At 42.9% G+C, this 13,803-nt stretch overlaps 1 protein-coding gene and 1 long non-coding RNA gene across 3 annotated transcripts in view; one reads left to right on the forward strand and one right to left on the reverse strand.

The window, feature by feature from the left end:
- The window catches only part of grid1b (glutamate receptor, ionotropic, delta 1b), a 668,767-nt gene that overhangs the window by 634,766 nt on the left and 20,198 nt on the right, over positions 1-13,803 (reverse strand). The window lies entirely within an intron of this gene.
- Positions 1-13,803, forward strand: part of LOC146512090 (uncharacterized) — a 110,840-nt gene that overhangs the window by 46,316 nt on the left and 50,721 nt on the right. The gene's annotated exons all lie outside the window — the stretch shown is intronic.

Genomic DNA, 13,803 nt, shown 5'->3' on the forward strand with positions numbered 1-13,803 from the left:
TTGTTATAGATTTGTGTCCAATATGTGCTCTCCTGCAGGAAAATCTATTGCATAAACAGCGCAGTGATATTTTTACATGCAAAAACAAGGAGGAGGATTTTATGTAGATCACACTTCATACTCTAAAATAATAGCTGAGGTTACTGTACAACACACAGCATAATTCAGTCTGAATTACTTTGACTTTATTCTATTTTTTGTGTTCGTATATAAATCAGTTTTACTTCCCTTTTCTCGTTGACCTTGATTCGTTTCAGCCGTTCTTTTGTCTTGTCTAAAGTTTCCCACTCATGATTAGTCCTGAATTTGTGCGTGTACGTGTGTGAGCTTGCATTCGTATCTTTGTGGGGACCAAAAATCAGAAGTTTACTTTATTTTTGGGGACCAAAATCACAGTCCCTGTCAGGGTTACAACTAGGGCTGGGTATCATCACTGATTTCTAGAATCGATTCAATTCCGATTCACAAGGTTCCGAATCGATTCGATCCACGATTCGATTGAATTCGATTCGATTCACTTCGATTTGAATCTGGGAAATTTTGACAGTCAGAAATATTATAATTCAGATTAGCACATTTACATATTTTTGTATCTATAAAAAGGAAGCTGACACACGCAAGACTTTATCAAAGGTGTGAGCGTCACAGCAGAGGCCTTTGTGTCAAAGTAGTTGAGGATAAAACACAGAAAAACATGAAGGTGATTTTCCTGTTCTGGGATTTTATAAAAATATTCTGCAGTACATCAAAAACGAAAGAAAACCATTAATCAACTTATGAACGTTACCTCTGAAGTTAAAGCGGTTTTATTAGAGACATGGCTAAGCGTTTTGCATTTTGCATAATTTTAAAATGTTTAAATTTGTTCAGTATTGAACGGCGGAAATTAGGTTTTCTTTTCGGAAGTATATAAAACGGAAAAAAAAAAACGTCGGCCGACAGCGCTGTGAACAACGGTAGACTTGTGCGTAACAAGCAGAGAGAGAGAGAGAGAGAGAGCTGTGCATCGTGGTCAAAGCAAAACAGTAAAAGTCAGAGTGAATTCATGACGATGTTTATGTGAAGCGTAGTTTGGATCTTCTTTTGCTGCTGGTTCGGTCAATATTGTTTGGAGAAACTAACAGCTTTAGAATCAGCGCATTAGGGGCGTGAACACAAAGCGCAGACCGCCGACAGATCAGAATCAGCGAGCTGTCGGCTTTCAGCCCCGACTGTGAGAAAGGCGACATCTCACTGATTCTGATCCGCGGGCTGCGCTGTGTGTTTAAGTCTTTGTGCAGAATCCTGTTCCTGCTCTCATTTACTGTCTTAGCTGTTTGGTGGTTGTTGAAATTTTGTGAGATTTCACCAGAGATTCTGGCGTTTCGGGCAAAATAAATTTATATTAAAAAATCGATTCAGGATTTTAATGAATCGATTTTACGTAATCCAAGCCAGAATCGATTTTAATCGATAAATCGATTATAAAAACCCACCCCTAGTTACAACTGAGTTAGGTTTAGGGTTAGGCATTCATTTTTCATGGTTAGGGTAAGGGGCTAGGCAAAGCAATATGTCAATTAGATCCCCCCACACGATTTGAATACCTGACGTGTGCGTGTAGCTCCAGTTTCCTCCCGTCTTTGTCAGAACGTGTTAATTTTGGGGTTTTCCTCTATTCCTGACTGTCTGAGGGTGTCGTGTTGGGATCCTTCCTTGCAAATTATTGCGAATAGAATAAAGAATTTATTACATTTGCAGAACTTCAGAATTCTCAATGTGTCAGATAAATCTTCCAAAAAGCATCCAGATGACAAATCATGCAGAGTTGCAGTTGAGTGACCAAACGTAGGTGAGCTGAAGAGCAGCTCCAGCTCTCTGCATCAGCACAAAGTAGCCACGCACCAAACTTTACGCATTAATAAAATCCAAATGGATGATCCGTTATCTTCCACTTCTCTGAGGTTTGCAGCAGAATATTTCACATCATAACAGTTTCCTGTTCCTCCTGGAGGATCCGAGGCATTCCCTGGTCAGATGAGCCGTCGTGTGTTTCCTGGGACGCTCGTCTCCGGCTTTTATCTGTGAAGCTACTTTGTAGCATTATCTAAATTTCAGTTCTCTGCAGGGACATGAAAAATGGATGTTTGGAACTGCTCGTCAATTTTTGGGAAAAACTACTGGAGAAGTTTGCTCCACACCATTTTTAAAAATGTCCCCCCTTAGAATTACATTTCTATCACACTGCTGGTTAAAAGGCTTCAGTGTGAAGGGCTGTTGTACTTTTGATGACTCGGGTGGAGAATTTTTCTCTTTCTTAGACTGTGTGACAGCCTAACACAGAGTCAGCTAATCACTGATGACATTCTTTGGCAACTATTAATTAAGTAATCATTTAGTTATTATAGCGTTAGCCTTTTTAAAAAGAAAATCCTTTAAAAGAGGGTAAAGTTACATAAACACTATCTGAGGTGCTCAGACAGTTAACAAACGTTGCAGCCGTTAACCACGGCTCACTGAATCTGTGTGTCATGAGTGGGAGGCAGTGAAGGAGGAATTACAGCTCGGCCTTGGGCTTCAGCTTCAAATCACTGTCCTTGTGGATTTTTTCCATCCTTCCTCATCTTCAATCTTGCCTCTTGGTATCACGCCACCTCCTCAATACAACATGGAAGATGAGAACATTTCTAAAATTCTGACTTAACAAGTATTTTTAGAGTTGGTGTAAAACTCTGGTGTTCATTATTGGGGTATTTTTCACTGGTCTACCATTTACAGGTCAAGAGAATAAAACTTTGGCAGGTGGCTTCAATTTTATTGTGGCTGATTGGTGCATGTAATCCTCTACTGCACATTTATTTTGTGACCTTTATTATTTTGATATCTTGTCACTTGCACACCTACAACTGAGGAGTGCAGACTGTCAGAAAACAACAACAACAACAACAACAACAACAGACCGCTCCTTAGAAAACAGAACCAGCCTCACCCCTGATTAGATCTGTTAGACCTCTGATTTACCATCTTATATTTTAAATACAACGAAGGTTTCCACAGACAAGAACATGGATGTGCCATGGGCTCCCCGGTGTCACCCATCGTAGCCAACCTTTGCATGGACGAAGTGGAAAGTGAGGCTCTTGGCTCTTCACAGGGGCAGCACCTATAGCCACTGCTACAAGTACAAGAATCACACCTGGGTCAAAATCGAAACTGAAGAAGTAGTAGCCTTCACTGTTTACATAAACTCAGTGGATAGAAACCAAGTTCACCAGTGAAGAGCCAAAGGATAACAGTTTGCTATTTATGGACTGAGTGTGCGCTGTGAAGGGAAACCTCAACAGTTTACCTGAAGCCCACAAACACAGACCAGTACCTGCTCTTTCATTCCCATCACCCTCTGGTACACAAACGTGGAGTAATCAGGGCCCTACGACACCGGGAAGAAAATGCCTGAAGGGAAAAAGAGGGAACACACACGTAAAGAAAGCTGGTTATCCCAACTGGGCTTTCATCAAACCACCAAAGATGCACAGTAAACGAGTTCAGACACCAACTAGGGACAAACAGAACAACACTGACATCCCTGATGTAGCAGGTTTATCAGAGTATCTTCTCCAAGCACGACATCCCAGTGTACCTCAGACCGAGCCACACACTCAAACTGGTTCATCCCAAACACGAGCTAAACAACGTAGTGCATGCTGTACATGCAGAGAGGAATGCTCAGACCTCTACGTTGGAGAGCCGCTTCATAAATGGATGGAAGAGCCACCTCTGCCGGTCAAGACTCAGTGGTCCATCTGCATCTAAAGGTCAAAGGTCACTCTTTCGAGAATGCCAATGTTCACATTTTGCATAGAGAAGACGGATGGTTTGAAAAAGGAGCGAAAGAAGGCATCTGTGTCCACGGAACGAGCATCTTTGAACAGAGGGTGGGGCTTATAACACCAACTGTCTGAGACCTATGATGCAGTTTTGAGATCATTCCCAGACGCCTTAATGCCTTAAAAGAGAAGGTGGGTGAGGTAAGGTCTGACAATGGTTTCACGTGAAACCCACACCCTTTTACACACCTTGGCTCATGTGGTGAGGCAAGTGGGTCAACGACCCTCTTATGGGACACTCCCACTAGGGCTTGAATACCTGGGACTCTCCAGCATTTGGTTTTAGAACTGAAGAAGCTTCTCAGATCAGTGTTGGTCAAGTTACTTGAAAAAAGTAATCAGTAACTAATTACTGATTACTTCTCCAAAAAAGTAATACCGTTATTTACTGATTACTTATTTACAAAAGTAATTAATTACTTAGTTACTTAGTTACTTAGTTACTTTTTAAAAACACGATTTACAACCTGAATAGGTGATAAAGTGATAGATCTTTCAGCCCAATTCTACTTTTTCTACATAATCATCATACAAAATGTAATCAAATGGAAAAGTCTCTTTTTAAAACTTGTTTTATTCGTTTTAATCTTTTAACTTTATGCATCAAGCAAAAATGTAATTATATGCAACATTCTCTGACTGGAAGAAATTAGTTTAATATTTAAACCTATTTTCTGCACATTCCAGCACATAAAATAAAATATTTTTGTGTGTTTACACTCAGTCTTTCAAATAGATGCAAGTAAAACACAGCAGAAAATAAATAAAGTCAAAGACTAGCGGTCCTGTTGCTCTATTTTCACCTGTAAAGCAGGAGTGGGGTAGGCGGAGGGTTACCCTGGTGCAGGTGTGCAGCGGTCAGTGGAAGAATCCGCGAGTTTCTCTGTGAGTTTCCCATTACGTCGTAGCTACTCGGTGCTTGTTTGGAAGTTTAGGGGTTTTTTCGCTGTAAAAAGAAGTTTTCTTCCCACGCACAACGGACACTAATGTTTTTGTCACTTTTTATGGAATCAAACTCAAAGTAAGGTCAGTACTTCCACGCTTTAAACGCTGCACGCTCATACTCTCTCTGCACTCGATATATGATCCATTGTTGATCTGCACACAGCTGTTGTCACGAACGTCGCACTCGCTTACGTCACTGTCATGAGACATTCTCGCAAAAAAATCCCGGTTTTAGTAACGCAGTAACGCAGCGTTCCTACGGGAAAGTGACGGTAATCTAATTACCATTTTTGCGATAGTAATCCCTTACTTTACTCGTTACTTTAAAAAGTAATCAGATTACAGTAACGCGTTACAAGTAACGTGTTACTGCCCATCTCTGTCTCAGATTGAAAGTCTTCAAGAAACCTACAGAAATCCAGCAGCGTTTCTTTCCAAGCTCCTTGGATCACATGACCTGGATGACGGAGACATACATGGTTACAACCAAACCACGTTGGAATCCACCAATGAAAATGTTATTCTCCAAATTTGAACAATTCTGGACGACTGGCATCTGCTCAGACCACGTTTTGGCACACGGACGGTAGCATTTTATCTGCAGCGTCAATCAGCAGCTGCAGTAACCTTGAGGAGAGCGAATAAAGGTGATAAATGTGCTGGTCCAGCCCCACACATGCAGAATAAATAAGGTTAAATTAACACAGTAAATGTAACGCTGTTATTGCTATAATTAAAGCTCAGCGCATCTACTGGGACTACAGTTCAAAAAAGTAGGTCTGGCCTTCAAATCCCCTTGTTGCTGGATCACTGACATCTAACAAGGGCAGATCAGAGAGTGAAGTGATTACCGACTGCTGTCTGGCTGAGAAAAGCAGCAAACATCAGAGCTGCACAGAGACCACAGAGTGAATTGACAGTTCAGATTAGCGGCATTGTAGATCCACACTTATCAGCAGTGAGACGCAACGAGCGTGAGAAGTTACCAGATGCTGGAGTGCATGACATGAAAACACAGCTTACATCATCCTTTAGGGGCCGAGTTATCTTCGAGAAAATGCTGCCGGCTCGGCTTCAGATCTTAAATATTATATTACAGAAAACATGTTTCAGGCTGTAAACACCGGGGCGAATGCTACGGCTAGAAAAAGATTTTTTTTAAGCAATTTTGAAGAATTATTGTGCATGCTTATAGGTTATGCTTGTCCCTGTCAGATGCCTTCACTGCAGCATGCATACCTAACAATTTGCTCCTGCTGCTTATGTTTCCAGGCTGTGTGTATACCCTTTAACTCTGCTTTATGTTAGGCACAATGCAGACTTCATGCAGTGCTCAGTCCTCATGCATGCTTTAACTACTGTTATGCATGCATTGTAACCATGGATAGCACAACACATGGTCGATACAGTGACATGCAGTCGCTACATTCTGTGTCTTTGGCCATCACTGTGCTGCCTCCACACTAGACTGTGAAAACTGGCTGCCATAAAGCCACAAAAGTCCAGCGTGTCAGCCTGGCCTTCCATTTCATCCAAAAATATCAGATAGGATTAAAAACAACAAGCTGTTCTAGAGGAAGTCGTGGCACTTAGCAGCCTGTGAGCTTACAGACCATAGCACCAGTTTAAGGCTTCTACTTACGGCTGCTCGTTTCGTTTCATCTGCCTACATCTCCTATCCCAGCATCCTCCTCTGTCACACCAACCCTCAGCATGTCCTCCTTCACTACATCCATGAATCGTCTCTGTGGTCTTCGTCTTTTCCTCTGGCAGCTCTAATCCACCATCCCTCCTGTGCACACATCCAAACCACCTCACCTCTAACTCTGTTTGTGCCATTTCACAAAGTGACATTAAAAAAAGCATCTCGATGTGAAAAAGCAACACAATCAGCATCTCTGCTCATACTAGTGACCTGTGCAAATGTCGTGGGCTCTCACGTGTGTGTGTGGTGACTGTAGCTCAGCAGGCAGAGCTACTAATCAGAAGGTCGATGGTTTGATTCCCCGCTGCTCCAGTTGTGCAAGATACTAAACCCAAGATCCTCCAGATGTTCATCATTGTGTGAATGTGAGGAAGCTCATTAGATAGAAGGTAGCTTCTACAAATGTGCGTGGATGAGGCGTGTTATATAGCACTCCACCGCTTTTAATTTTCTATGCCATCTGCAACATATTTGCAAACAATCTTTTCTCATTGTTAATGTTCAGGTGTTGCTGAAACGTCTCCTCCCACAGTTGGACATGCATGAACTCCTCCATCTTGCACTGCAGCTGGCGACTGTAGTTATTCTGCTTCAGGGATCTGCTGCGAGCTGGAGAGTCGCTCAGCAGAACCTGGAGCTGGTTCTGATTCTTTTACAGCACAAATACAAACATGATCCAACCTCGGGTGAGAGGCGGTGCTCTGCTGTAAGAATCGAAACTGACAGAACTCACCAGAGTTCATCGGCCAACAGACGGCTCCAAAAACCTGCTGCAAATCCAACAGAAACATGGAGAATCAAACCAATTTCCATTTTTAACCCAGTTTCTCTGAGCACAGTCCCACCTGCTGCACACAAGCTAACACGGCTGATCTTGATCAACCTTGGCTGAGTGTGAACCTGCTGCTGTGGGACAGATGAGACCAATTTGTCTGCTGGGATCCAACAGCAGGAGCTGCCACTCAAACCAATGCAGACAGACCGGCAACACACACACACACACACACACACACACACACACCTTAACTAAGCAACTAAGTCAAGTAAACAAATTTCGGTCTATGACAACAGAGCGTGTGTGTGTCCACACGTCACTAATATAAGTTCTGAAATGCAAACCTGGACAGTGCAGCACAGCAGTACCCAACCTTTTTGTGCCGCCAGTTTAATATCAAACAATATTTTCATGGAACAGCTGTTAAGGTGTCGCAGACAAATACAACTAAATAAAATGATACAAAGACAAAACCTGGTATTCTGTAAATATAATAATAAACAGGAATTTACTGTGTAACTTTATTAGCGTCCTCCTAAAATGCGCCAACAACATTGAGAGTAACAGCCTCCTCTCTGCCCCTTAAGGCTCTCTGGTTGCTATGGTAACGTCTAAATATTTCTTTCAAAATAAGACACAAAACTACAACACTGGAAAAGACCCAGGGAAACAGAGTTAACGATAAAACCCCTGAAAACCATGAATTTCACACCTGAGCCTCAACTCTCGCAGCCCGGTACCAAACGACTCATCGACCGGTACCGTGTCGATGACCGGGTTCGTGGACCGGGTTCGTGGCCCGGGTTCAAGGCCCGGGGGTTGGGGACCGCTGGTGTAGGAGGCGTGTTTGAAAAAACTGTTTGGCTATAAGGAGTAACCACAACGAACAGAAGCACTGTAAAATAATAATAACAAATAATAACAAAATAACTTTAATAATGCAAAGAGGAAGCACCCAATAGAAGACAAATAATTAAAACTGTAAAAGGCACTTCAGAGGCAATTAAGAACAAACGAGACCAAAGAAGCCTTAAATAAAGAACTAAAAAAGACAAACTGAGTAAGAGAAAGGGTGCAGAGAACAGGAAACAGAAATATGTGAAAGGAGAAACTAGTGCAAACAACAATACAGAAGAAAAAGGAGAATAAAGCGTCAAATTCCATCACTGGCTTCCCAGGTCGAGTCATTTCTCTTCCAATTATACAGTTATTGAGCCGAGTCGGACAGATCATAATAAGACAATTAGCCTAATTTGTCTGAATTGAAAAGCCAATTAGTGAGCAGCACTGAAAAGTTCATCACATTAGACCCGTATTACACACGGCGGGTCAGAGAGGGCCGCCCAGCGTCACCGCCGCCAAAGCCAAACGCGTGCGGGATAACGAGGCGTCTTCAGTGAAAACGCAGCTGATACGAGTTAAAAGGATTAGCGTCGGTGGAGAAACAGCTCTCTGTCTTGGCGTCTTTGTTGAAAAACTCGAGGCGTGTAATCCGAGCGGATTGGTTTGACAGATGGATTCAGTGAGATTTTCCTTTGGGGGGTTTGTCGATAGCATTAAAGTGTTGCGTATCTGCGAGCGGATGAAGAGCCGCTCCTATCGGAGTAAACAGGCTGATTACGACAATCTCTGTGAGAGAGAGCAGTTAATGAGAGGAGCAGTGGATGGATGCACGACGGGAGAGAGCCCGAGGGTCGTCTGCAGGAGACGCACTCGTGTTGGATGTATAGATTTACACTTACATTATCTCAGTTTCTCTACAGCAGTGAGGTTTAGCTCATGATTTGATCATGAAGATACTTCCTGTAATATTGGACTTCTATTTCAGAGTTTGCTTCTGTCAATCAGTCGTATTCTTGTAATGTGAAGACTCGATAGTCTAAGACCAGATAATCTGATCGTGTTTGGCAACAATCCACCAAAATCAAGTTTGTCTAAAGTTTGGATCCAGCACCAAAACCTTGGATTTGGTCATTTGTTGGCACCTGACAATATTAGAGTGAAAACAGACATAATGTGGGGAAATTATTCATCCAGTTTACTTGCTGTAGTCTCGTTTCAGCTTCAGCCATGCTAGGTTCTCCCTGTTCCCAGTCACTCTCACTGGGAGAGCACCTCAGATGTCACCACAGACAGACAGGAGATGCTCTTCAAACTGCCAACAGCACAGATGTAAATAAAAGGTTTTCCACACCAGCCATGATGAGAATGAAAGGACGTTCCTGTTAAGTGAACTCACTCTGACTTTGTGGCAAAGTTAAAAACACGCTAAGAAAAGCTGCTGAATTCAGAGGTAGAAAACCAAAGACTGTTAGCTTACACTGCTGCCATCGACGGTACGAGATGATCGCATTTTGAAGCTTCACCATCAGCGTTTCAGCTATGAAGGGTTTTGGAGCAAGAAGGTGAAGGGCTGGAGTCGTAATGTAACAGCTGACACTAGCTGCACAGGCTTTTAAAGTGATCTGCATGTCTAGAACTGAGGTTATAAAACAAGCTGCACGACGTAGAGAGATAAATATAATAAGTACATTTACATTCACACGAGGTCACACGAATGTTTCCCTTTATTCCTCTTTCACGATGCCAACACATGCTGGCTCACTGGTTCTATTCAGAGGGATATTTTCATTAAGTGAGGAAGTAAACCCGGCTCATGTGAAAGGTCAAAGGTCTCATCTTACACATTAAAGGACAAACACACACAAACTGAGAAGAAATAATAAAGGTGACGGGGCTCTAAGTCAGCTGACAACACAAAAACTTACACTGACCACCCCCACACCACCGCCCGCCACTTTCTCTCTCACACACAGGTGAGGCAGGGTGTGAATCCATGTCTCATTACCCATAATGCACTACAGCCCAGACTGTCAGCAGAGTCTCTGCAGACAGGGATCATGGGAGATCTGCAAAAGGTCAAGGCTGAGCTATGACACACAGTATCAGATGTGTTGATAATATCTTCTTCCTTTTTGTCCCTCTTTAATTGATCTTCATCCCATCTCCCACTCATCCTCTTTACTTTCTCCCTCCCTCGGTTTCTAATGTCCCTTTGGCTTCTTTGCCCCCCCCATTTTCCTGTCCTTAGATGCTTCACTGCATTTGTCTCAGCTAAAAACAATAGATACTTTTGGCTTCTATTTAGGCCGTTATCTAGAAAACAAAAGATGCACGTACTGCATGATAGATGATTGTACTACTATTAAAACTATTACTATTTCCATTTATTTTTATCCATTTATTTGTAATAAATAAGCCTTCCTCCCAGATGTAAGCACGGCTGTCTGCTGCGCTGCTGTTGTCGGGTCAGAGGATGAGATGAGCTGGCAGAGGAAATAAAATGAGTGTTTGTGTCGTCTCTAACAAAGAGCAGGAGGTCTTACGCTGAGCTGACACGGATCTGATTCAGACAAACGTGCGAGTGGCTCCCGTCCACTCGAGACCCGACTCCGTGTCCTTTGAAAGGGCAGCACTGATGCAAACACACACATACATATTCATGCGCGCCATGTCGCAGCCATTAAAATGCACAAGGACACCACCTGATATCATGCTGATGTGTGTCTGAGTCACTGAACATGATGTCAGTAAATGTTTTGTTCCTGTAAGTTTAAAAGTCTGTTTTCATACGGCTGAATTATTTCGTTAGCTTTCCAAACTTTCCCTGAATACTGAACGAGCTCTGCTGAATCCTGATTTCCATATATTGATTATTATGACGAGGTCATCACATATTTGAGACCTCTGCATGGAAATATCAGGAATTATATACTTATTAATTATTAATCATTTAAACATTCACACTGGGAAACTTTTTGTCTGCAGGGTTAATGTTTCTAAAGGAGAATATTTTGGCACAAACAACAAACTGCACTAAATAATGAAATTAAATAAAATCCAGTTCGGTGCAAAACTCAAACACGAGAAAATCTGATGCCAAAAAGCAGAAGAGGAGGAACTTTATTATTTTTATTGCATTCAAGAGCAGAGACGTGCACCACGACTGAATAAACACAGCACCACCTACAAACACCACCCTGTGGTGTGCAGAAAGAACAAATCCAGTGCAAACAAATTCCCAACATCTGCTCTCAGGGTGATTTAATCGGGGCTGTTTCCACTTGACATTTTGCTTCAGGGAGTCCTTTGTGCTGTAAAGGATTTATTTACATCCGTGACGGACGAGTCAAAAGTCAACGCGCTGTTTCCAGTCACCATCACCGCGCTAGCATCAGGTGCCGCCTGAGAGAGTGGTGTCGACTCAGTAATACGAGTGCACTTCACAGCGCGATCAAAATGCTGTTAATATTGTAATTAGATTTCTGTTAATTAAACATTACAGGGCGTGTGCAGCATGGGGAGATTGATCTACCCTTATTTTACACCGTTAACCATCTTCAGGAGCAAAACTGAGAGTTTTACCGCAGCTTCTCTGAAACATGTTTGCACGTGATCCAAATCTTCTGGTCGAGGCTTTCAAATGAACAAGTTCAACGCCATATTTTCTCTATTATATTTACCTCTACTGCACCTCGTTTCCCTGACACGAAGAAGAAGTTCACATTTTTCAAGTTCCACTTGGAAACACAAAGATAATTAAGGTGACAGCTCGGTTCTGTGTGGTTTGACTGACTCTGATGAGCTTTCTGGAGGAAGTAACCAATTAAATCGGAGCTAGTCTTACAGCTGATTAATGTGAAGGTGTTCGTCACCATATGAGCTCGTCACCTGCTTTCCAGCGACGGGCGCTAAAGTGATTTCGCTGATGTTAATTTGCAGTGGAGACACTGTTGTGACATGATGTTCAGGCGTGGGAGGTTTGACCACGCACATCAGAGCACCGAGGTCCATTTCTTACATCCCAAAGTTATGATGGACGATGTGACAGTGCGGACAGAAACGTTCACACCATAAAACTTTATTTAGAAAGCACAACAACAGGGCTGAAGCGCTGCACGGTCACAGCGCAGAGCGTAAAAGATGAAACACACGTCTTTCATCTTTTACGCTCTGGCCTGCGAGACCTAAAAACAACTAAAAGGATTTTAAAATGTTCGTAAACAATCTGCTAAACTTTTTATCTGGTACTCTTACTTGCACCAGATAAAAATTCATGTTTTACACCAGCTGTGACTGAGCAATGGAGGCCCGGCTAACTCTGATACAAAGCAAGCTGCAGCAATCGAGACGAGGCTTGATTTTTGCCAGCAGCCACAGCTGGAACAAAATCAGGATTTTACCCGTGTTTACATGTACTGTTGGATCATTTTCAGACCTACATGTGTCTGGTATGAGTCTGAGGAGGTAAACTTAGTAGAAACTCTTTGCATTGCTTATGCATTTTTATTCTATCGAGCTTCTACTGAATCTGCTTTGTCCTGTTGTCTCAGTGTCACAGTTTGGATGCTCATCTGTAAAGAGCAGAAACTCATTCAGTCAAATTGATAGATGCTGAACCCAATCAGCTGATCGGACAGCTTAACCCAACATCTACAGCAGATATTCGGTTTCACTTCAGGACTTCATCACTGCTTGCAAACTCCACTGAGATTTGGTTTCTTCCATCTGGACAAAAGCTTTTAAGTCCCAAAGTGCTGAGCGGTTCGGAGTATAACAACAGCTTTGTTCCAGCAGCCACCACTCAGATGAACAAATCGCAGCTTTTATATATCTTACATGACGTGGAAGCAATTTTCCCCAGCGCTGTGTTGTAATACACTTATCTGTTGTTTGTGTCGCTTTGAAAAATGTGCATTTGAGGATGGATGACTTACCTGCTGCAAACCAGATCTACCTGTGGGTGCAAATAAAGAAAACCGAAGCTGAACTTGAGATGTTTTCAGACACCGGCTGCAACAAGTGCATCGTCACCATCATCCTCGAAAGGCAATACCAACATAAGCACCACGCTTTCATCCTCTTTCGTGTCTGCGACGGCGTCACCTTCCCCCCCCACGCACATATTAATACCCCTTAATCATCCTCATCACTGCAGGGATCCTCATCCTCGACACTCACATTATAATCAGCACCATCGTAACATTCATCAGCATCATTATCAATACCAGTTATATCCATTATCGTCACAACAGTCGGCTCATCACCAGCATCAACGTCATTAACTGCAGCAAAACAATCAGCATCCTCCAGTCTAAGCTTCATCATCACGGCCTTTTCTGCAGCCACGAGCGTACACATAAACAAATGTGTTCACAGCCACACCAGCTCCTCTCAAAGCTGAGAGGCCGTCTGTGCAGCTGGGCTCAGTGCTTCCCCCTAGCTTCCACTGCAGGGAAAACAGCGAGGGAGAGAGAGAAGACGGAGAGAATGAATCTCAGAGGAAACCCTGAGAAACAGGAAAGAAGAGGCAAAGGACGGGCTCTGTGGAGCTGCATGAAAGACAAACAGCGTCCTCTGAGAGCTCAGCAGAGCGGCTGCAGCTGCCGTGATTTAAACAGCATTTAGGAGGTTGATACCTGGGTCATTAGCTGTGAGGATACCTCAGCGAG

Source organism: Neolamprologus multifasciatus, chromosome 8 (assembly GCF_963576455.1).
Source record: "Neolamprologus multifasciatus chromosome 8, fNeoMul1.2, whole genome shotgun sequence".
Lineage (NCBI taxonomy): Eukaryota > Metazoa > Chordata > Actinopteri > Cichliformes > Cichlidae > Neolamprologus > Neolamprologus multifasciatus.